At 50.6% G+C, this 20,941-nt stretch overlaps 23 non-coding genes across 23 annotated transcripts; all 23 read left to right on the top strand.

The window, feature by feature from the left end:
* Window positions 1–179: 179 nt before the first annotated feature.
* Trnal-uag lies at window positions 180–261 on the top strand. Its single transcript has one exon. It is a non-coding gene; the product is annotated as a tRNA-Leu (tRNA).
* Window positions 262–2,485: 2,224 nt separating this feature from the next.
* Window positions 2,486–2,557, top strand: Trnah-gug. Its single transcript has one exon. It is a non-coding gene; the product is annotated as a tRNA-His (tRNA).
* Window positions 2,558–3,304: 747 nt separating this feature from the next.
* Trnal-uag lies at window positions 3,305–3,386 on the top strand. The gene has a single exon. It is a non-coding gene; the product is annotated as a tRNA-Leu (tRNA).
* A 445-nt stretch (window positions 3,387–3,831) lies between these two features.
* Window positions 3,832–3,903, top strand: Trnae-cuc. The gene has a single exon. It is a non-coding gene; the product is annotated as a tRNA-Glu (tRNA).
* A 374-nt stretch (window positions 3,904–4,277) lies between these two features.
* Window positions 4,278–4,349, top strand: Trnah-gug. Its single transcript has one exon. It is a non-coding gene; the product is annotated as a tRNA-His (tRNA).
* A 747-nt stretch (window positions 4,350–5,096) lies between these two features.
* On the top strand, window positions 5,097–5,178 carry Trnal-uag. The gene has a single exon. It is a non-coding gene; the product is annotated as a tRNA-Leu (tRNA).
* A 445-nt stretch (window positions 5,179–5,623) lies between these two features.
* On the top strand, window positions 5,624–5,695 carry Trnae-cuc. Its single transcript has one exon. It is a non-coding gene; the product is annotated as a tRNA-Glu (tRNA).
* A 374-nt stretch (window positions 5,696–6,069) lies between these two features.
* On the top strand, window positions 6,070–6,141 carry Trnah-gug. The gene has a single exon. It is a non-coding gene; the product is annotated as a tRNA-His (tRNA).
* Window positions 6,142–6,888: 747 nt separating this feature from the next.
* Window positions 6,889–6,970, top strand: Trnal-uag. The gene has a single exon. It is a non-coding gene; the product is annotated as a tRNA-Leu (tRNA).
* A 2,222-nt stretch (window positions 6,971–9,192) lies between these two features.
* Window positions 9,193–9,264, top strand: Trnah-gug. The gene has a single exon. It is a non-coding gene; the product is annotated as a tRNA-His (tRNA).
* Window positions 9,265–10,011: 747 nt separating this feature from the next.
* Trnal-uag lies at window positions 10,012–10,093 on the top strand. The gene has a single exon. It is a non-coding gene; the product is annotated as a tRNA-Leu (tRNA).
* A 445-nt stretch (window positions 10,094–10,538) lies between these two features.
* Trnae-cuc lies at window positions 10,539–10,610 on the top strand. The gene has a single exon. It is a non-coding gene; the product is annotated as a tRNA-Glu (tRNA).
* Window positions 10,611–10,984: 374 nt separating this feature from the next.
* Window positions 10,985–11,056, top strand: Trnah-gug. Its single transcript has one exon. It is a non-coding gene; the product is annotated as a tRNA-His (tRNA).
* Window positions 11,057–11,803: 747 nt separating this feature from the next.
* Trnal-uag lies at window positions 11,804–11,885 on the top strand. The gene has a single exon. It is a non-coding gene; the product is annotated as a tRNA-Leu (tRNA).
* A 445-nt stretch (window positions 11,886–12,330) lies between these two features.
* On the top strand, window positions 12,331–12,402 carry Trnae-cuc. The gene has a single exon. It is a non-coding gene; the product is annotated as a tRNA-Glu (tRNA).
* Window positions 12,403–12,776: 374 nt separating this feature from the next.
* On the top strand, window positions 12,777–12,848 carry Trnah-gug. Its single transcript has one exon. It is a non-coding gene; the product is annotated as a tRNA-His (tRNA).
* A 747-nt stretch (window positions 12,849–13,595) lies between these two features.
* Trnal-uag lies at window positions 13,596–13,677 on the top strand. The gene has a single exon. It is a non-coding gene; the product is annotated as a tRNA-Leu (tRNA).
* A 2,223-nt stretch (window positions 13,678–15,900) lies between these two features.
* Window positions 15,901–15,972, top strand: Trnah-gug. The gene has a single exon. It is a non-coding gene; the product is annotated as a tRNA-His (tRNA).
* Window positions 15,973–16,719: 747 nt separating this feature from the next.
* Window positions 16,720–16,801, top strand: Trnal-uag. Its single transcript has one exon. It is a non-coding gene; the product is annotated as a tRNA-Leu (tRNA).
* A 445-nt stretch (window positions 16,802–17,246) lies between these two features.
* On the top strand, window positions 17,247–17,318 carry Trnae-cuc. The gene has a single exon. It is a non-coding gene; the product is annotated as a tRNA-Glu (tRNA).
* A 374-nt stretch (window positions 17,319–17,692) lies between these two features.
* Trnah-gug lies at window positions 17,693–17,764 on the top strand. Its single transcript has one exon. It is a non-coding gene; the product is annotated as a tRNA-His (tRNA).
* Window positions 17,765–18,511: 747 nt separating this feature from the next.
* On the top strand, window positions 18,512–18,593 carry Trnal-uag. Its single transcript has one exon. It is a non-coding gene; the product is annotated as a tRNA-Leu (tRNA).
* A 2,222-nt stretch (window positions 18,594–20,815) lies between these two features.
* On the top strand, window positions 20,816–20,887 carry Trnah-gug. The gene has a single exon. It is a non-coding gene; the product is annotated as a tRNA-His (tRNA).
* Window positions 20,888–20,941: the final 54 nt, after the last annotated feature.

Raw genomic sequence — 20,941 nt, 5'->3', positions numbered from 1 at the left:
ACAGACAAGTGGCGTCGCTGCCACACGGCGGGCACGGCTTTTTCTTGCTGTGGATGGCCTAAAGAGACGCTTCCAGTGGGAGAGCAGTGGAAATACATGGCACGGCGATTGCCAAGATACTTCCATTTCGAAGTGATCTTTGTAGTACAAAGGAAACGTTTTGCGGCTGCTGCTCCAACGGTAACGTGGCCGAGCGGTCTAAGGCGCTGGTTTTAGGCACCAGTCTCTTCGGAGGCGTGGGTTCGAATCCCACCGTTGCCACTTTTTACATCTCATTTTTGTGCCGTTGCGGTGTGTTCTCGTGGGGTAGGACGCAGCTCTTGTGACGCGCGTGTTGTGTAGGTAGCGTGGCCGAGCGGTCTAAGGCGCTGGTTTCAGGCACCATTCTCTTCGGAGGCGTGGGTTCCAATCCCACAGCTGCCAAACGTGTAATGTTTCCTGTGTCGAAGGCAGATGCACTCATTGCCCGCAAAGGAAACAGCACAACAAGGCGTGAGCGTCTGCTTGGTGAATTGTCGTAGAACAGTGCGTGGTGCAACGACAGGATTTGTAGGCACCTTTTGCTCTCATCATTGCTGGCGTCCGTCTCCACGAAATGCGTCCGGAGCACGCCGTTCTATAACGCGAGAGAGTGGATTTTTTACAGTTGTCGTCAGTTAACCGTGGGTGGCTGCTGCGTTCGCTGGAAAGAGCACTGCCGTCGTTATCCGGTGTGGTCTAGTGGCTTGGTGCGAACAGTCTTATTTGGGAATGGTGTAGAATGACCATGGCTTTGATCTGCCGCACGGCACGACGGCACATCTCTCTTACGTCCGTGCTCCAACCCGACGACGCGTACTACCCCACAACCAAGGCAAACACCTGGACGTGGTTGGCTGGACACACCCTATGTTACTTACTTGGCGCCCAGGAGGGGCGTTCATACCTGGACTACAGATTCTACCTCGCCACACAGGCACAGTTGCTAATGCAGGATGTCAAACATAGGCAAAAGTTTGCAAATTATATCTTAGCACTCCAAATCACGACCCTGTAAACGAATTCAGTAAGGTTTCTTCCACGGCCACGTATACATCCACCTTATCAAACATAAATAAAAATCTCAATAAATAAATTACAAATAAAAAACAAAAAAAAAACCAAATATGTTCAACGAAAACAATGAAACAACGAAAAAGAAGAAAAGGAACAAAGTCGACACTCATGGTGTCTGCAGTAGTCACTGATTGGGAATGTTCATGCTTGGTGTGTTAAATGTCTTGTTTAACCTAGCCCTTCGTCTCCGTTAATTCAGCAGGAATTTGATTTACATTCTCCCAACATGGATGGTGAAGCTGACCATTCGTTTGGACGTGGTGTCCACTGGGTTTTCCGTTTATGTTTTATGTTTGCAAACTTACATGGAAGATGTATCCGTTTCACTCACCTGCGAACATTACTTGCTTCTTTATTTATTTGACGTCGACGAGGGAAGATGAAACAGGATTTATTTCTTCAATTTTTTCTTTCCTTCTTCTTCAAATCATTCCGCGGCAACATGGATTTCATCAATTCTCTTTTCCACATTCGTATGCCGAGCGCAGTTTTTGGCGGCTGAGTCGTTCGGAGCTAAGAGAAGGAGACTTGGGAAACCACACAGCAAAAATGGAATATATCAGACTAGTCCAAGCCATCGCTTGGGGAAGCCAAAGGCATAACAAACTTTCGAGAAGACGAGCTTTGAATGACGTCGGCACCCTGCAACTCCGCATGCAGTAAAATCAAATAAACAATATTAACAGAAACAAAAATAAAAAAAAGAACAAACAAAAAAAAACAACAAAAAAAACAAAAATAAAACAAAAACAACGATAAAAAAAAATATTTTTTTTTTTCAATATCACTTCAAACAAAAAGGAATCAAAATACAACAACTATACATTTCAAAATATGCACAGTGAAATAGCATCACAAGAGTATAGCACCGAAGCTAGCCGAAGAAGGCAAAAAAGGTGAGCGAATGGATGGGCTGTATGGGGAGATGGGAGGCCCACAAAAAAAAAAATAAAAAAAAGTGGCTAGGATACCTGGCTCTCACCCAGGAGGCCCGGGTTCGATTCCCGGTACCGGAATCGCGCGTTTTTGTTGCTCCTCTTATGCGACTTGTCTCGACTTTGCTCGACTGACGCTACGCTGACGCGTGCACAAAGCTACGTTAAGTATGATTCACGGCAACACCTGACGGCGAGAGAGATGAAGCGTCTATCCACTTGTTATCCAGCCACATACCTGTAGTCAAGAGGCTTGGGGGACTGCAAGACATTGCCACGGAGGTGAATGCAGCTAACCACTGTAGTTAGTGTCCTGACAGCGCAGGCACGTTCATTTGCTCGTATACATGTGATGGAGACCGTGTCTCACACTGCTGTGGCGTACACCTTGGCCTAGGCTCTGCTGTGTATCGCCACTTGCATTACAGGCAGCTGCTTTCGCGGGCGCGTCCGTGGCCGTGATCGTCTAGTGGTTAGGACATTGCGTTGTGGCCGCAATAACCCAGGTTCGAATCCTGGTCACGGCAATTTTGAAAGTTTTGCCTTGCTGCCGTTGCAATGACGAGTACTCGAAATGACAGTACTCTCTTGACTTTTTCGGTCGTGTTCCGCAGGCCGCAGTTTGCCCTACCACTTCATCCCCAACACGTAATGTCGCCTCCCAGAGCGCAGACGTCCGCTGCTCTCTGTAGTCGAAAAGGGCAGTTGTTTGAAGTGCGATGGATGAGCAGCCAGTCCCAGCAGAACAGGAAGCTGTGGCGTGCACTGTTTGTACAAATGCTAGGAACACTGGCGCACCAAGCAGCGCATGTAGCGTGGCCGAGCGCTTTAAGGCGCTGGTTTCAGGCACCAGTCTCTCTGTAGGCGCGGTTTCGAGTCCCGTAGCTGCCGGGGGCTTTGCTGTGATCGCGTTAACCTGCCGCTTTTTCTTCAAGTGTAACCTCCTTGAGCTCACATATGTTTGATACATGGAGCATTCTAGCTCCGCCTGACAGTTACAGCTACGATACTTTAGTGGTTACGGAAAGCCCAGGTTCGAAACCTGGTCACGGCACGAAAACGTCTCTTGACGCTGTCTCCTTAACTGCGACAGCTACAGACAAGTGGCGTCGCTGCCACACGGCGGGCACGGCTTTTTCTTGCTGTGGATGGCCTAAAGAGACGCTTCCAGTGGGAGAGCAGTGGAAATACATGGCACGGCGATTGCCAAGATACTTCCATTTCGAAGTGATCTTTGTAGTACAAAGGAAACGTTTTGCGGCTGCTGCTCCAACGGTAACGTGGCCGAGCGGTCTAAGGCGCTGGTTTTAGGCACCAGTCTCTTCGGAGGCGTGGGTTCGAATCCCACCGTTGCCACTTTTTACATCTCATTTTTGTGCCGTTGCGGTGTGTTCTCGTGGGGTAGGACGCAGCTCTTGTGACGCGCGTGTTGTGTAGGTAGCGTGGCCGAGCGGTCTAAGGCGCTGGTTTCAGGCACCATTCTCTTCGGAGGCGTGGGTTCCAATCCCACAGCTGCCAAACGTGTAATGTTTCCTGTGTCGAAGGCAGATGCACTCATTGCCCGCAAAGGAAACAGCACAACAAGGCGTGAGCGTCTGCTTGGTGAATTGTCGTAGAACAGTGCGTGGTGCAACGACAGGATTTGTAGGCACCTTTTGCTCTCATCATTGCTGGCGTCCGTCTCCACGAAATGCGTCCGGAGCACGCCGTTCTATAACGCGAGAGAGTGGATTTTTTACAGTTGTCGTCAGTTAACCGTGGGTGGCTGCTGCGTTCGCTGGAAAGAGCACTGCCGTCGTTATCCGGTGTGGTCTAGTGGCTAGGATACCTGGCTCTCACCCAGGAGGCCCGGGTTCGATTCCCGGTACTGGAATCGCGCGTTTTTGTTGCTCCTCTTATGCGACTTGTCTCGACTTTGCTCGACTGACGCTACGCTGACGCGTGCAGAAAGCTACGTTAAGTATGATTCACGGCAACACCTGACGGCGAGAGAGATGAAGCGTCTATCCACTTGTTATCCAGCCACATACCTGTAGTCAAGAGGCTTGGGGGACTGCAAGACATTGCCACGGAGGTGAATGCAGCTAACCACTGTAGTTAGTGTCCTGACAGCGCAGGCACGTTCATTTGCTCGTATACATGTGATGGAGACCGTGTCTCACACTGCTGTGGCGTACACCTTGGCCTAGGCTCTGCTGTGTATCGCCACTTGCATTACAGGCAGCTGCTTTCGCGGGCGCGTCCGTGGCCGTGATCGTCTAGTGGTTAGGACATTGCGTTGTGGCCGCAATAACCCAGGTTCGAATCCTGGTCACGGCAATTTTGAAAGTTTTGCCTTGCTGCCGTTGCAATGACGAGTACTCGAAATGACAGTACTCTCTTGACTTTTTCGGTCGTGTTCCGCAGGCCGCAGTTTGCCCTACCACTTCATCCCCAACACGTAATGTCGCCTCCCAGAGCGCAGACGTCCGCTGCTCTCTGTAGTCGAAAAGGGCAGTTGTTTGAAGTGCGATGGATGAGCAGCCAGTCCCAGCAGAACAGGAAGCTGTGGCGTGCACTGTTTGTACAAATGCTAGGAACACTGGCGCACCAAGCAGCGCATGTAGCGTGGCCGAGCGCTTTAAGGCGCTGGTTTCAGGCACCAGTCTCTCTGTAGGCGCGGTTTCGAGTCCCGTAGCTGCCGGGGGCTTTGCTGTGATCGCGTTAACCTGCCGCTTTTTCTTCAAGTGTAACCTCCTTGAGCTCACATATGTTTGATACATGGAGCATTCTAGCTCCGCCTGACAGTTACAGCTACGATACTTTAGTGGTTACGGAAAGCCCAGGTTCGAAACCTGGTCACGGCACGAAAACGTCTCTTGACGCTGTCTCCTTAACTGCGACAGCTACAGACAAGTGGCGTCGCTGCCACACGGCGGGCACGGCTTTTTCTTGCTGTGGATGGCCTAAAGAGACGCTTCCAGTGGGAGAGCAGTGGAAATACATGGCACGGCGATTGCCAAGATACTTCCATTTCGAAGTGATCTTTGTAGTACAAAGGAAACGTTTTGCGGCTGCTGCTCCAACGGTAACGTGGCCGAGCGGTCTAAGGCGCTGGTTTTAGGCACCAGTCTCTTCGGAGGCGTGGGTTCGAATCCCACCGTTGCCACTTTTTACATCTCATTTTTGTGCCGTTGCGGTGTGTTCTCGTGGGGTAGGACGCAGCTCTTGTGACGCGCGTGTTGTGTAGGTAGCGTGGCCGAGCGGTCTAAGGCGCTGGTTTCAGGCACCATTCTCTTCGGAGGCGTGGGTTCCAATCCCACAGCTGCCAAACGTGTAATGTTTCCTGTGTCGAAGGCAGATGCACTCATTGCCCGCAAAGGAAACAGCACAACAAGGCGTGAGCGTCTGCTTGGTGAATTGTCGTAGAACAGTGCGTGGTGCAACGACAGGATTTGTAGGCACCTTTTGCTCTCATCATTGCTGGCGTCCGTCTCCACGAAATGCGTCCGGAGCACGCCGTTCTATAACGCGAGAGAGTGGATTTTTTACAGTTGTCGTCAGTTAACCGTGGGTGGCTGCTGCGTTCGCTGGAAAGAGCACTGCCGTCGTTATCCGGTGTGGTCTAGTGGCTAGGATACCTGGCTCTCACCCAGGAGGCCCGGGTTCGATTCCCGGTACTGGAATCGCGCGTTTTTGTTGCTCCTCTTATGCGACTTGTCTCGACTTTGCTCGACTGACGCTACGCTGACGCGTGCAGAAAGCTACGTTAAGTATGATTCACGGCAACACCTGACGGCGAGAGAGATGAAGCGTCTATCCACTTGTTATCCAGCCACATACCTGTAGTCAAGAGGCTTGGGGGACTGCAAGACATTGCCACGGAGGTGAATGCAGCTAACCACTGTAGTTAGTGTCCTGACAGCGCAGGCACGTTCATTTGCTCGTATACATGTGATGGAGACCGTGTCTCACACTGCTGTGGCGTACACCTTGGCCTAGGCTCTGCTGTGTATCGCCACTTGCATTACAGGCAGCTGCTTTCGCGGGCGCGTCCGTGGCCGTGATCGTCTAGTGGTTAGGACATTGCGTTGTGGCCGCAATAACCCAGGTTCGAATCCTGGTCACGGCAATTTTGAAAGTTTTGCCTTGCTGCCGTTGCAATGACGAGTACTCGAAATGACAGTACTCTCTTGACTTTTTCGGTCGTGTTCCGCAGGCCGCAGTTTGCCCTACCACTTCATCCCCAACACGTAATGTCGCCTCCCAGAGCGCAGACGTCCGCTGCTCTCTGTAGTCGAAAAGGGCAGTTGTTTGAAGTGCGATGGATGAGCAGCCAGTCCCAGCAGAACAGGAAGCTGTGGCGTGCACTGTTTGTACAAATGCTAGGAACACTGGCGCACCAAGCAGCGCATGTAGCGTGGCCGAGCGCTTTAAGGCGCTGGTTTCAGGCACCAGTCTCTCTGTAGGCGCGGTTTCGAGTCCCGTAGCTGCCGGGGGCTTTGCTGTGATCGCGTTAACCTGCCGCTTTTTCTTCAAGTGTAACCTCCTTGAGCTCACATATGTTTGATACATGGAGCATTCTAGCTCCGCCTGACAGTTACAGCTACGATACTTTAGTGGTTACGGAAAGCCCAGGTTCGAAACCTGGTCACGGCACGAAAACGTCTCTTGACGCTGTCTCCTTAACTGCGACAGCTACAGACAAGTGGCGTCGCTGCCACACGGCGGGCACGGCTTTTTCTTGCTGTGGATGGCCTAAAGAGACGCTTCCAGTGGGAGAGCAGTGGAAATACATGGCACGGCGATTGCCAAGATACTTCCATTTCGAAGTGATCTTTGTAGTACAAAGGAAACGTTTTGCGGCTGCTGCTCCAACGGTAACGTGGCCGAGCGGTCTAAGGCGCTGGTTTTAGGCACCAGTCTCTTCGGAGGCGTGGGTTCGAATCCCACCGTTGCCACTTTTTACATCTCATTTTTGTGCCGTTGCGGTGTGTTCTCGTGGGGTAGGACGCAGCTCTTGTGACGCGCGTGTTGTGTAGGTAGCGTGGCCGAGCGGTCTAAGGCGCTGGTTTCAGGCACCATTCTCTTCGGAGGCGTGGGTTCCAATCCCACAGCTGCCAAACGTGTAATGTTTCCTGTGTCGAAGGCAGATGCACTCATTGCCCGCAAAGGAAACAGCACAACAAGGCGTGAGCGTCTGCTTGGTGAATTGTCGTAGAACAGTGCGTGGTGCAACGACAGGATTTGTAGGCACCTTTTGCTCTCATCATTGCTGGCGTCCGTCTCCACGAAATGCGTCCGGAGCACGCCGTTCTATAACGCGAGAGAGTGGATTTTTTACAGTTGTCGTCAGTTAACCGTGGGTGGCTGCTGCGTTCGCTGGAAAGAGCACTGCCGTCGTTATCCGGTGTGGTCTAGTGGCTTGGTGCGAACAGTCTTATTTGGGAATGGTGTAGAATGACCATGGCTTTGATCTGCCGCACGGCACGACGGCACATCTCTCTTACGTCCGTGCTCCAACCCGACGACGCGTACTACCCCACAACCAAGGCAAACACCTGGACGTGGTTGGCTGGACACACCCTATGTTACTTACTTGGCGCCCAGGAGGGGCGTTCATACCTGGACTACAGATTCTACCTCGCCACACAGGCACAGTTGCTAATGCAGGATGTCAAACATAGGCAAAAGTTTGCAAATTATATCTTAGCACTCCAAATCACGACCCTGTAAACGAATTCAGTAAGGTTTCTTCCACGGCCACGTATACATCCACCTTATCAAACATAAATAAAAATCTCAATAAATAAATTACAAATAAAAAACAAAAAAAAAACCAAATATGTTCAACGAAAACAATGAAACAACGAAAAAGAAGAAAAGGAACAAAGTCGACACTCATGGTGTCTGCAGTAGTCACTGATTGGGAATGTTCATGCTTGGTGTGTTAAATGTCTTGTTTAACCTAGCCCTTCGTCTCCGTTAATTCAGCAGGAATTTGATTTACATTCTCCCAACATGGATGGTGAAGCTGACCATTCGTTTGGACGTGGTGTCCACTGGGTTTTCCGTTTATGTTTTATGTTTGCAAACTTACATGGAAGATGTATCCGTTTCACTCACCTGCGAACATTACTTGCTTCTTTATTTATTTGACGTCGACGAGGGAAGATGAAACAGGATTTATTTCTTCAATTTTTTCTTTCCTTCTTCTTCAAATCATTCCGCGGCAACATGGATTTCATCAATTCTCTTTTCCACATTCGTATGCCGAGCGCAGTTTTTGGCGGCTGAGTCGTTCGGAGCTAAGAGAAGGAGACTTGGGAAACCACACAGCAAAAATGGAATATATCAGACTAGTCCAAGCCATCGCTTGGGGAAGCCAAAGGCATAACAAACTTTCGAGAAGACGAGCTTTGAATGACGTCGGCACCCTGCAACTCCGCATGCAGTAAAATCAAATAAACAATATTAACAGAAACAAAAATAAAAAAAAGAACAAACAAAAAAAACAACAAAAAAAACAAAAATAAAACAAAAACAACGATAAAAAAAAATATTTTTTTTTTTCAATATCACTTCAAACAAAAAGGAATCAAAATACAACAACTATACATTTCAAAATATGCACAGTGAAATAGCATCACAAGAGTATAGCACCGAAGCTAGCCGAAGAAGGCAAAAAAGGTGAGCGAATGGATGGGCTGTATGGGGAGATGGGAGGCCCACAAAAAAAAAATAAAAAAAAGTGGCTAGGATACCTGGCTCTCACCCAGGAGGCCCGGGTTCGATTCCCGGTACCGGAATCGCGCGTTTTTGTTGCTCCTCTTATGCGACTTGTCTCGACTTTGCTCGACTGACGCTACGCTGACGCGTGCAGAAAGCTACCTTAAGTATGATTCACGGCAACACCTGACGGCGAGAGAGATGAAGCGTCTATCCACTTGTTATCCAGCCACATACCTGTAGTCAAGAGGCTTGGGGGACTGCAAGACATTGCCACGGAGGTGAATGCAGCTAACCACTGTAGTTAGTGTCCTGACAGCGCAGGCACGTTCATTTGCTCGTATACATGTGATGGAGACCGTGTCTCACACTGCTGTGGCGTACACCTTGGCCTAGGCTCTGCTGTGTATCGCCACTTGCATTACAGGCAGCTGCTTTCGCGGGCGCGTCCGTGGCCGTGATCGTCTAGTGGTTAGGACATTGCGTTGTGGCCGCAATAACCCAGGTTCGAATCCTGGTCACGGCAATTTTGAAAGTTTTGCCTTGCTGCCGTTGCAATGACGAGTACTCGAAATGACAGTACTCTCTTGACTTTTTCGGTCGTGTTCCGCAGGCCGCAGTTTGCCCTACCACTTCATCCCCAACACGTAATGTCGCCTCCCAGAGCGCAGACGTCCGCTGCTCTCTGTAGTCGAAAAGGGCAGTTGTTTGAAGTGCGATGGATGAGCAGCCAGTCCCAGCAGAACAGGAAGCTGTGGCGTGCACTGTTTGTACAAATGCTAGGAACACTGGCGCACCAAGCAGCGCATGTAGCGTGGCCGAGCGCTTTAAGGCGCTGGTTTCAGGCACCAGTCTCTCTGTAGGCGCGGTTTCGAGTCCCGTAGCTGCCGGGGGCTTTGCTGTGATCGCGTTAACCTGCCGCTTTTTCTTCAAGTGTAACCTCCTTGAGCTCACATATGTTTGATACATGGAGCATTCTAGCTCCGCCTGACAGTTACAGCTACGATACTTTAGTGGTTACGGAAAGCCCAGGTTCGAAACCTGGTCACGGCACGAAAACGTCTCTTGACGCTGTCTCCTTAACTGCGACAGCTACAGACAAGTGGCGTCGCTGCCACACGGCGGGCACGGCTTTTTCTTGCTGTGGATGGCCTAAAGAGACGCTTCCAGTGGGAGAGCAGTGGAAATACATGGCACGGCGATTGCCAAGATACTTCCATTTCGAAGTGATCTTTGTAGTACAAAGGAAACGTTTTGCGGCTGCTGCTCCAACGGTAACGTGGCCGAGCGGTCTAAGGCGCTGGTTTTAGGCACCAGTCTCTTCGGAGGCGTGGGTTCGAATCCCACCGTTGCCACTTTTTACATCTCATTTTTGTGCCGTTGCGGTGTGTTCTCGTGGGGTAGGACGCAGCTCTTGTGACGCGCGTGTTGTGTAGGTAGCGTGGCCGAGCGGTCTAAGGCGCTGGTTTCAGGCACCATTCTCTTCGGAGGCGTGGGTTCCAATCCCACAGCTGCCAAACGTGTAATGTTTCCTGTGTCGAAGGCAGATGCACTCATTGCCCGCAAAGGAAACAGCACAACAAGGCGTGAGCGTCTGCTTGGTGAATTGTCGTAGAACAGTGCGTGGTGCAACGACAGGATTTGTAGGCACCTTTTGCTCTCATCATTGCTGGCGTCCGTCTCCACGAAATGCGTCCGGAGCACGCCGTTCTATAACGCGAGAGAGTGGATTTTTTACAGTTGTCGTCAGTTAACCGTGGGTGGCTGCTGCGTTCGCTGGAAAGAGCACTGCCGTCGTTATCCGGTGTGGTCTAGTGGCTAGGATACCTGGCTCTCACCCAGGAGGCCCGGGTTCGATTCCCGGTACTGGAATCGCGCGTTTTTGTTGCTCCTCTTATGCGACTTGTCTCGACTTTGCTCGACTGACGCTACGCTGACGCGTGCAGAAAGCTACGTTAAGTATGATTCACGGCAACACCTGACGGCGAGAGAGATGAAGCGTCTATCCACTTGTTATCCAGCCACATACCTGTAGTCAAGAGGCTTGGGGGACTGCAAGACATTGCCACGGAGGTGAATGCAGCTAACCACTGTAGTTAGTGTCCTGACAGCGCAGGCACGTTCATTTGCTCGTATACATGTGATGGAGACCGTGTCTCACACTGCTGTGGCGTACACCTTGGCCTAGGCTCTGCTGTGTATCGCCACTTGCATTACAGGCAGCTGCTTTCGCGGGCGCGTCCGTGGCCGTGATCGTCTAGTGGTTAGGACATTGCGTTGTGGCCGCAATAACCCAGGTTCGAATCCTGGTCACGGCAATTTTGAAAGTTTTGCCTTGCTGCCGTTGCAATGACGAGTACTCGAAATGACAGTACTCTCTTGACTTTTTCGGTCGTGTTCCGCAGGCCGCAGTTTGCCCTACCACTTCATCCCCAACACGTAATGTCGCCTCCCAGAGCGCAGACGTCCGCTGCTCTCTGTAGTCGAAAAGGGCAGTTGTTTGAAGTGCGATGGATGAGCAGCCAGTCCCAGCAGAACAGGAAGCTGTGGCGTGCACTGTTTGTACAAATGCTAGGAACACTGGCGCACCAAGCAGCGCATGTAGCGTGGCCGAGCGCTTTAAGGCGCTGGTTTCAGGCACCAGTCTCTCTGTAGGCGCGGTTTCGAGTCCCGTAGCTGCCGGGGGCTTTGCTGTGATCGCGTTAACCTGCCGCTTTTTCTTCAAGTGTAACCTCCTTGAGCTCACATATGTTTGATACATGGAGCATTCTAGCTCCGCCTGACAGTTACAGCTACGATACTTTAGTGGTTACGGAAAGCCCAGGTTCGAAACCTGGTCACGGCACGAAAACGTCTCTTGACGCTGTCTCCTTAACTGCGACAGCTACAGACAAGTGGCGTCGCTGCCACACGGCGGGCACGGCTTTTTCTTGCTGTGGATGGCCTAAAGAGACGCTTCCAGTGGGAGAGCAGTGGAAATACATGGCACGGCGATTGCCAAGATACTTCCATTTCGAAGTGATCTTTGTAGTACAAAGGAAACGTTTTGCGGCTGCTGCTCCAACGGTAACGTGGCCGAGCGGTCTAAGGCGCTGGTTTTAGGCACCAGTCTCTTCGGAGGCGTGGGTTCGAATCCCACCGTTGCCACTTTTTACATCTCATTTTTGTGCCGTTGCGGTGTGTTCTCGTGGGGTAGGACGCAGCTCTTGTGACGCGCGTGTTGTGTAGGTAGCGTGGCCGAGCGGTCTAAGGCGCTGGTTTCAGGCACCATTCTCTTCGGAGGCGTGGGTTCCAATCCCACAGCTGCCAAACGTGTAATGTTTCCTGTGTCGAAGGCAGATGCACTCATTGCCCGCAAAGGAAACAGCACAACAAGGCGTGAGCGTCTGCTTGGTGAATTGTCGTAGAACAGTGCGTGGTGCAACGACAGGATTTGTAGGCACCTTTTGCTCTCATCATTGCTGGCGTCCGTCTCCACGAAATGCGTCCGGAGCACGCCGTTCTATAACGCGAGAGAGTGGATTTTTTACAGTTGTCGTCAGTTAACCGTGGGTGGCTGCTGCGTTCGCTGGAAAGAGCACTGCCGTCGTTATCCGGTGTGGTCTAGTGGCTAGGATACCTGGCTCTCACCCAGGAGGCCCGGGTTCGATTCCCGGTACTGGAATCGCGCGTTTTTGTTGCTCCTCTTATGCGACTTGTCTCGACTTTGCTCGACTGACGCTACGCTGACGCGTGCAGAAAGCTACGTTAAGTATGATTCACGGCAACACCTGACGGCGAGAGAGATGAAGCGTCTATCCACTTGTTATCCAGCCACATACCTGTAGTCAAGAGGCTTGGGGGACTGCAAGACATTGCCACGGAGGTGAATGCAGCTAACCACTGTAGTTAGTGTCCTGACAGCGCAGGCACGTTCATTTGCTCGTATACATGTGATGGAGACCGTGTCTCACACTGCTGTGGCGTACACCTTGGCCTAGGCTCTGCTGTGTATCGCCACTTGCATTACAGGCAGCTGCTTTCGCGGGCGCGTCCGTGGCCGTGATCGTCTAGTGGTTAGGACATTGCGTTGTGGCCGCAATAACCCAGGTTCGAATCCTGGTCACGGCAATTTTGAAAGTTTTGCCTTGCTGCCGTTGCAATGACGAGTACTCGAAATGACAGTACTCTCTTGACTTTTTCGGTCGTGTTCCGCAGGCCGCAGTTTGCCCTACCACTTCATCCCCAACACGTAATGTCGCCTCCCAGAGCGCAGACGTCCGCTGCTCTCTGTAGTCGAAAAGGGCAGTTGTTTGAAGTGCGATGGATGAGCAGCCAGTCCCAGCAGAACAGGAAGCTGTGGCGTGCACTGTTTGTACAAATGCTAGGAACACTGGCGCACCAAGCAGCGCATGTAGCGTGGCCGAGCGCTTTAAGGCGCTGGTTTCAGGCACCAGTCTCTCTGTAGGCGCGGTTTCGAGTCCCGTAGCTGCCGGGGGCTTTGCTGTGATCGCGTTAACCTGCCGCTTTTTCTTCAAGTGTAACCTCCTTGAGCTCACATATGTTTGATACATGGAGCATTCTAGCTCCGCCTGACAGTTACAGCTACGATACTTTAGTGGTTACGGAAAGCCCAGGTTCGAAACCTGGTCACGGCACGAAAACGTCTCTTGACGCTGTCTCCTTAACTGCGACAGCTACAGACAAGTGGCGTCGCTGCCACACGGCGGGCACGGCTTTTTCTTGCTGTGGATGGCCTAAAGAGACGCTTCCAGTGGGAGAGCAGTGGAAATACATGGCACGGCGATTGCCAAGATACTTCCATTTCGAAGTGATCTTTGTAGTACAAAGGAAACGTTTTGCGGCTGCTGCTCCAACGGTAACGTGGCCGAGCGGTCTAAGGCGCTGGTTTTAGGCACCAGTCTCTTCGGAGGCGTGGGTTCGAATCCCACCGTTGCCACTTTTTACATCTCATTTTTGTGCCGTTGCGGTGTGTTCTCGTGGGGTAGGACGCAGCTCTTGTGACGCGCGTGTTGTGTAGGTAGCGTGGCCGAGCGGTCTAAGGCGCTGGTTTCAGGCACCATTCTCTTCGGAGGCGTGGGTTCCAATCCCACAGCTGCCAAACGTGTAATGTTTCCTGTGTCGAAGGCAGATGCACTCATTGCCCGCAAAGGAAACAGCACAACAAGGCGTGAGCGTCTGCTTGGTGAATTGTCGTAGAACAGTGCGTGGTGCAACGACAGGATTTGTAGGCACCTTTTGCTCTCATCATTGCTGGCGTCCGTCTCCACGAAATGCGTCCGGAGCACGCCGTTCTATAACGCGAGAGAGTGGATTTTTTACAGTTGTCGTCAGTTAACCGTGGGTGGCTGCTGCGTTCGCTGGAAAGAGCACTGCCGTCGTTATCCGGTGTGGTCTAGTGGCTTGGTGCGAACAGTCTTATTTGGGAATGGTGTAGAATGACCATGGCTTTGATCTGCCGCACGGCACGACGGCACATCTCTCTTACGTCCGTGCTCCAACCCGACGACGCGTACTACCCCACAACCAAGGCAAACACCTGGACGTGGTTGGCTGGACACACCCTATGTTACTTACTTGGCGCCCAGGAGGGGCGTTCATACCTGGACTACAGATTCTACCTCGCCACACAGGCACAGTTGCTAATGCAGGATGTCAAACATAGGCAAAAGTTTGCAAATTATATCTTAGCACTCCAAATCACGACCCTGTAAACGAATTCAGTAAGGTTTCTTCCACGGCCACGTATACATCCACCTTATCAAACATAAATAAAAATCTCAATAAATAAATTACAAATAAAAAACAAAAAAAAAACCAAATATGTTCAACGAAAACAATGAAACAACGAAAAAGAAGAAAAGGAACAAAGTCGACACTCATGGTGTCTGCAGTAGTCACTGATTGGGAATGTTCATGCTTGGTGTGTTAAATGTCTTGTTTAACCTAGCCCTTCGTCTCCGTTAATTCAGCAGGAATTTGATTTACATTCTCCCAACATGGATGGTGAAGCTGACCATTCGTTTGGACGTGGTGTCCACTGGGTTTTCCGTTTATGTTTTATGTTTGCAAACTTACATGGAAGATGTATCCGTTTCACTCACCTGCGAACATTACTTGCTTCTTTATTTATTTGACGTCGACGAGGGAAGATGAAACAGGATTTATTTCTTCAATTTTTTCTTTCCTTCTTCTTCAAATCATTCCGCGGCAACATGGATTTCATCAATTCTCTTTTCCACATTCGTATGCCGAGCGCAGTTTTTGGCGGCTGAGTCGTTCGGAGCTAAGAGAAGGAGACTTGGGAAACCACACAGCAAAAATGGAATATATCGGACTAGTCCAAGCCATCGCTTGGGGAAGCCAAAGGCATAACAAACTTTCGAGAAGACGAGCTTTGAATGACGTCGGCACCCTGCAACTCCGCATGCAGTAAAATCAAATAAACAATATTAACAGAAACAAAAATAAAAAAAAGAACAAACAAAAAAAAACAACAAAAAAAACAAAAATAAAACAAAAACAACGATAAAAAAAAATATTTTTTTTTTTCAATATCACTTCAAACAAAAAGGAATCAAAATACAACAACTATACATTTCAAAATATGCACAGTGAAATAGCATCACAAGAGTATAGCACCGAAGCTAGCCGAAGAAGGCAAAAAAGGTGAGCGAATGGATGGGCTGTATGGGGAGATGGGAGGCCCACAAAAAAAAAATAAAAAAAAGTGGCTAGGATACCTGGCTCTCACCCAGGAGGCCCGGGTTCGATTCCCGGTACCGGAATCGCGCGTTTTTGTTGCTCCTCTTATGCGACTTGTCTCGACTTTGCTCGACTGACGCTACGCTGACGCGTGCAGAAAGCTACCTTAAGTATGATTCACGGCAACACCTGACGGCGAGAGAGATGAAGCGTCTATCCACTTGTTATCCAGCCACATACCTGTAGTCAAGAGGCTTGGGGGACTGCAAGACATTGCCACGGAGGTGAATGCAGCTAACCACTGTAGTTAGTGTCCTGACAGCGCAGGCACGTTCATTTGCTCGTATACATGTGATGGAGACCGTGTCTCACACTGCTGTGGCGTACACCTTGGCCTAGGCTCTGCTGTGTATCGCCACTTGCATTACAGGCAGCTGCTTTCGCGGGCGCGTCCGTGGCCGTGATCGTCTAGTGGTTAGGACATTGCGTTGTGGCCGCAATAACCCAGGTTCGAATCCTGGTCACGGCAATTTTGAAAGTTTTGCCTTGCTGCCGTTGCAATGACGAGTACTCGAAATGACAGTACTCTCTTGACTTTTTCGGTCGTGTTCCGCAGGCCGCAGTTTGCCCTACCACTTCATCCCCAACACGTAATGTCGCCTCCCAGAGCGCAGACGTCCGCTGCTCTCTGTAGTCGAAAAGGGCAGTTGTTTGAAGTGCGATGGATGAGCAGCCAGTCCCAGCAGAACAGGAAGCTGTGGCGTGCACTGTTTGTACAAATGCTAGGAACACTGGCGCACCAAGCAGCGCATGTAGCGTGGCCGAGCGCTTTAAGGCGCTGGTTTCAGGCACCAGTCTCTCTGTAGGCGCGGTTTCGAGTCCCGTAGCTGCCGGGGGCTTTGCTGTGATCGCGTTAACCTGCCGCTTTTTCTTCAAGTGTAACCTCCTTGAGCTCACATATGTTTGATACATGGAGCATTCTAGCTCCGCCTGACAGTTACAGCTACGATACTTTAGTGGTTACGGAAAGCCCAGGTTCGAAACCTGGTCACGGCACGAAAACGTCTCTTGACGCTGTCTCCTTAACTGCGACAGCTACAGACAAGTGGCGTCGCTGCCACACGGCGGGCACGGCTTTTTCTTGCTGTGGATGGCCTAAAGAGACGCTTCCAGTGGGAGAGCAGTGGAAATACATGGCACGGCGATTGCCAAGATACTTCCATTTCGAAGTGATCTTTGTAGTACAAAGGAAACGTTTTGCGGCTGCTGCTCCAACGGTAACGTGGCCGAGCGGTCTAAGGCGCTGGTTTTAGGCACCAGTCTCTTCGGAGGCGTGGGTTCGAATCCCACCGTTGCCACTTTTTACATCTCATTTTTGTGCCGTTGCGGTGTGTTCTCGTGGGGTAGGACGCAGCTCTTGTGACGCGCGTGTTGTGTAGGTAGCGTGGCCGAGCGGTCTAAGGCGCTGGTTTCAGGCACCATTCTCTTCGGAGGCGTGGGTTCCAATCCCACAGCTGCCAAACGTGTAATGTTTCCTGTGTCGAAGGCAGATGCACTCATTGCCCGCAAAGGAAACAGCACAACAAGGCGTGAGCGTCTGCTTGGTGAATTGTCGTAGAACAGTGCGTGGTGCAACGACAGGATTTGTAGGCACCTTTTGCTCTCATCATTGCTGGCGTCCGTCTCCACGAAATGCGTCCGGAGCACGCCGTTCTATAACGCGAGAGAGTGGATTTTTTACAGTTGTCGTCAGTTAACCGTGGGTGGCTGCTGCGTTCGCTGGAAAGAGCACTGCCGTCGTTATCCGGTGTGGTCTAGTGGCTAGGATACCTGGCTCTCACCCAGGAGGCCCGGGTTCGATTCCCGGTACTGGAATCGCGCGTTTTTGTTGCTCCTCTTATGCGACTTGTCTCGACTTTGCTCGACTGACGCTACGCTGACGCGTGCAGAAAGCTACGTTAAGTATGATTCACGGCAACACCTGACGGCGAGAGAGATGAAGCGTCTATCCACTTGTTATCCAGCCACATACCTGTAGTCAAGAGGCTTGGGGGACTGCAAGACATTGCCACGGAGGTGAATGCAGCTAACCACTGTAGTTAGTGTCCTGACAGCGCAGGCACGTTCATTTGCTCGTATACATGTGATGGAGACCGTGTCTCACACTGCTGTGGCGTACACCTTGGCCTAGGCTCTGCTGTGTATCGCCACTTGCATTACAGGCAGCTGCTTTCGCGGGCGCGTCCGTGGCCGTGATCGTCTAGTGGTTAGGACATTGCGTTGTGGCCGCAATAACCCAGGTTCGAATCCTGGTCACGGCAATTTTGAAAGTTTTGCCTTGCTGCCGTTGCAATGACGAGTACTCGAAATGACAGTACTCTCTTGACTTTTTCGGTCGTGTTCCGCAGGCCGCAGTTTGCCCTACCACTTCATCCCCAACACGTAATGTCGCCTCCCAGAGCGCAGACGTCCGCTGCTCTCTGTAGTCGAAAAGGGCAGTTGTTTGAAGTGCGATGGATGAGCAGCCAGTCCCAGCAGAACAGGAAGCTGTGGCGTGCACTGTTTGTACAAATGCTAGGAACACTGGCGCACCAAGCAGCGCATGTAGCGTGGCCGAGCGCTTTAAGGCGCTGGTTTCAGGCACCAGTCTCTCTGTAGGCGCGGTTTCGAGTCCCGTAGCTGCCGGGGGCTTTGCTGTGATCGCGTTAACCTGCCGCTTTTTCTTCAAGTGTAACCTCCTTGAGCTCACATATGTTTGATACATGGAGCATTCTAGCTCCGCCTGACAGTTACAGCTACGATACTTTAGTGGTTACGGAAAGCCCAGGTTCGAAACCTGGTCACGGCACGAAAACGTCTCTTGACGCTGTCTCCTTAACTGCGACAGCTACAGACAAGTGGCGTCGCTGCCACACGGCGGGCACGGCTTTTTCTTGCTGTGGATGGCCTAAAGAGACGCTTCCAGTGGGAGAGCAGTGGAAATACATGGCACGGCGATTGCCAAGATACTTCCATTTCGAAGTGATCTTTGTAGTACAAAGGAAACGTTTTGCGGCTGCTGCTCCAACGGTAACGTGGCCGAGCGGTCTAAGGCGCTGGTTTTAGGCACCAGTCTCTTCGGAGGCGTGGGTTCGAATCCCACCGTTGCCACTTTTTACATCTCATTTTTGTGCCGTTGCGGTGTGTTCTCGTGGGGTAGGACGCAGCTCTTGTGACGCGCGTGTTGTGTAGGTAGCGTGGCCGAGCGGTCTAAGGCGCTGGTTTCAGGCACCATTCTCTTCGGAGGCGTGGGTTCCAATCCCACAGCTGCCAAACGTGTAATGTTTCCTGTGTCGAAGGCAGATGCACTCATTGCCCGCAAAGGAAACAGCACAACAAGGCGTGAGCGTCTGCTTGGTGAATTGTCGTAGAACAGTGCGTGGTGCAACGACAGGATTTGTAGGCACCTTTTGCTCTCATCATTGCTGGCGTCCGTCTCCACGAAATGCGTCCGGAGCACGCCGTTCTATAACGCGAGAGAGTGGATTTTTTACAGTTGTCGTCAGTTAACCGTGGGTGGCTGCTGCGTTCGCTGGAAAGAGCACTGCCGTCGTTATCCGGTGTGGTCTAGTGGCTTGGTGCGAACAGTCTTATTTGGGAATGGTGTAGAATGACCATGGCTTTGATCTGCCGCACGGCACGACGGCACATCTCTCTTACGTCCGTGCTCCAACCCGACGACGCGTACTACCCCACAACCAAGGCAAACACCTGGACGTGGTTGGCTGGACACACCCTATGTTACTTACTTGGCGCCCAGGAGGGGCGTTCATACCTGGACTACAGATTCTACCTCGCCACACAGGCACAGTTGCTAATGCAGGATGTCAAACATAGGCAAAAGTTTGCAAATTATATCTTAGCACTCCAAATCACGACCCTGTAAACGAATTCAGTAAGGTTTCTTCCACGGCCACGTATACATCCACCTTATCAAACATAAATAAAAATCTCAATAAATAAATTACAAATAAAAAACAAAAAAAAAACCAAATATGTTCAACGAAAACAATGAAACAACGAAAAAGAAGAAAAGGAACAAAGTCGACACTCATGGTGTCTGCAGTAGTCACTGATTGGGAATGTTCATGCTTGGTGTGTTAAATGTCTTGTTTAACCTAGCCCTTCGTCTCCGTTAATTCAGCAGGAATTTGATTTACATTCTCCCAACATGGATGGTGAAGCTGACCATTCGTTTGGACGTGGTGTCCACTGGGTTTTCCGTTTATGTTTTATGTTTGCAAACTTACATGGAAGATGTATCCGTTTCACTCACCTGCGAACATTACTTGCTTCTTTATTTATTTGACGTCGACGAGGGAAGATGAAACAGGATTTATTTCTTCAATTTTTTCTTTCCTTCTTCTTCAAATCATTCCGCGGCAACATGGATTTCATCAATTCTCTTTTCCACATTCGTATGCCGAGCGCAGTTTTTGGCGGCTGAGTCGTTCGGAGCTAAGAGAAGGAGACTTGGGAAACCACACAGCAAAAATGGAATATATCAGACTAGTCCAAGCCATCGCTTGGGGAAGCCAAAGGCATAACAAACTTTCGAGAAGACGAGCTTTGAATGACGTCGGCACCCTGCAACTCCGCATGCAGTAAAATCAAATAAACAATATTAACAGAAACAAAAATAAAAAAAAGAACAAACAAAAAAAAACAACAAAAAAAACAAAAATAAAACAAAAACAACGATAAAAAAAATATTTTTTTTTTTCAATATCACTTCAAACAAAAAGGAATCAAAATACAACAACTATACATTTCAAAATATGCACAGTGAAATAGCATCACAAGAGTATAGCACCGAAGCTAGCCGAAGAAGGCAAAAAAGGTGAGCGAATGGATGGGCTGTATGGGGAGATGGGAGGCCCACAAAAAAAAAATAAAAAAAAGTGGCTAGGATACCTGGCTCTCACCCAGGAGGCCCGGGTTCCATTCCCGGTACCGGAATCGCGCGTTTTTGTTGCTCCTCTTATGCGACTTGTCTCGACTTTGCTCGACTGACGCTACGCTGACGCGTGCAGAAAGCTACCTTAAGTATGATTCACGGCAACACCTGACGGCGAGAGAGATGAAGCGTCTATCCACTTGTTATCCAGCCACATACCTGTAGTCAAGAGGCTTGGGGGACTGCAAGACATTGCCACGGAGGTGAATGCAGCTAACCACTGTAGTTAGTGTCCTGACAGCGCAGGCACGTTCATTTGCTCGTATACATGTGATGGAGACCGTGTCTCACACTGCTGTGGCGTACACCTTGGCCTAGGCTCTGCTGTGTATCGCCACTTGCATTACAGGCAGCTGCTTTCGCGGGCGCGTCCGTGGCCGTGATCGTCTAGTGGTTAGGACATTGCGTTGTGGCCGCAATAACCCAGGTTCGAATCCTGGTCACGGCAATTTTGAAAGTTTTGCCTTGCTGCCGTTGCAATGACGAGTACTCGAAATGACAG

The sequence above is a fragment of the Schistocerca americana genome, chromosome 1 (assembly GCF_021461395.2).
Source record: "Schistocerca americana isolate TAMUIC-IGC-003095 chromosome 1, iqSchAmer2.1, whole genome shotgun sequence".
NCBI lineage: Eukaryota > Metazoa > Arthropoda > Insecta > Orthoptera > Acrididae > Schistocerca > Schistocerca americana.
Note: the sequence above shows the minus strand (reverse complement) of the source record. Positions and strands in the feature narration are given on the sequence as shown.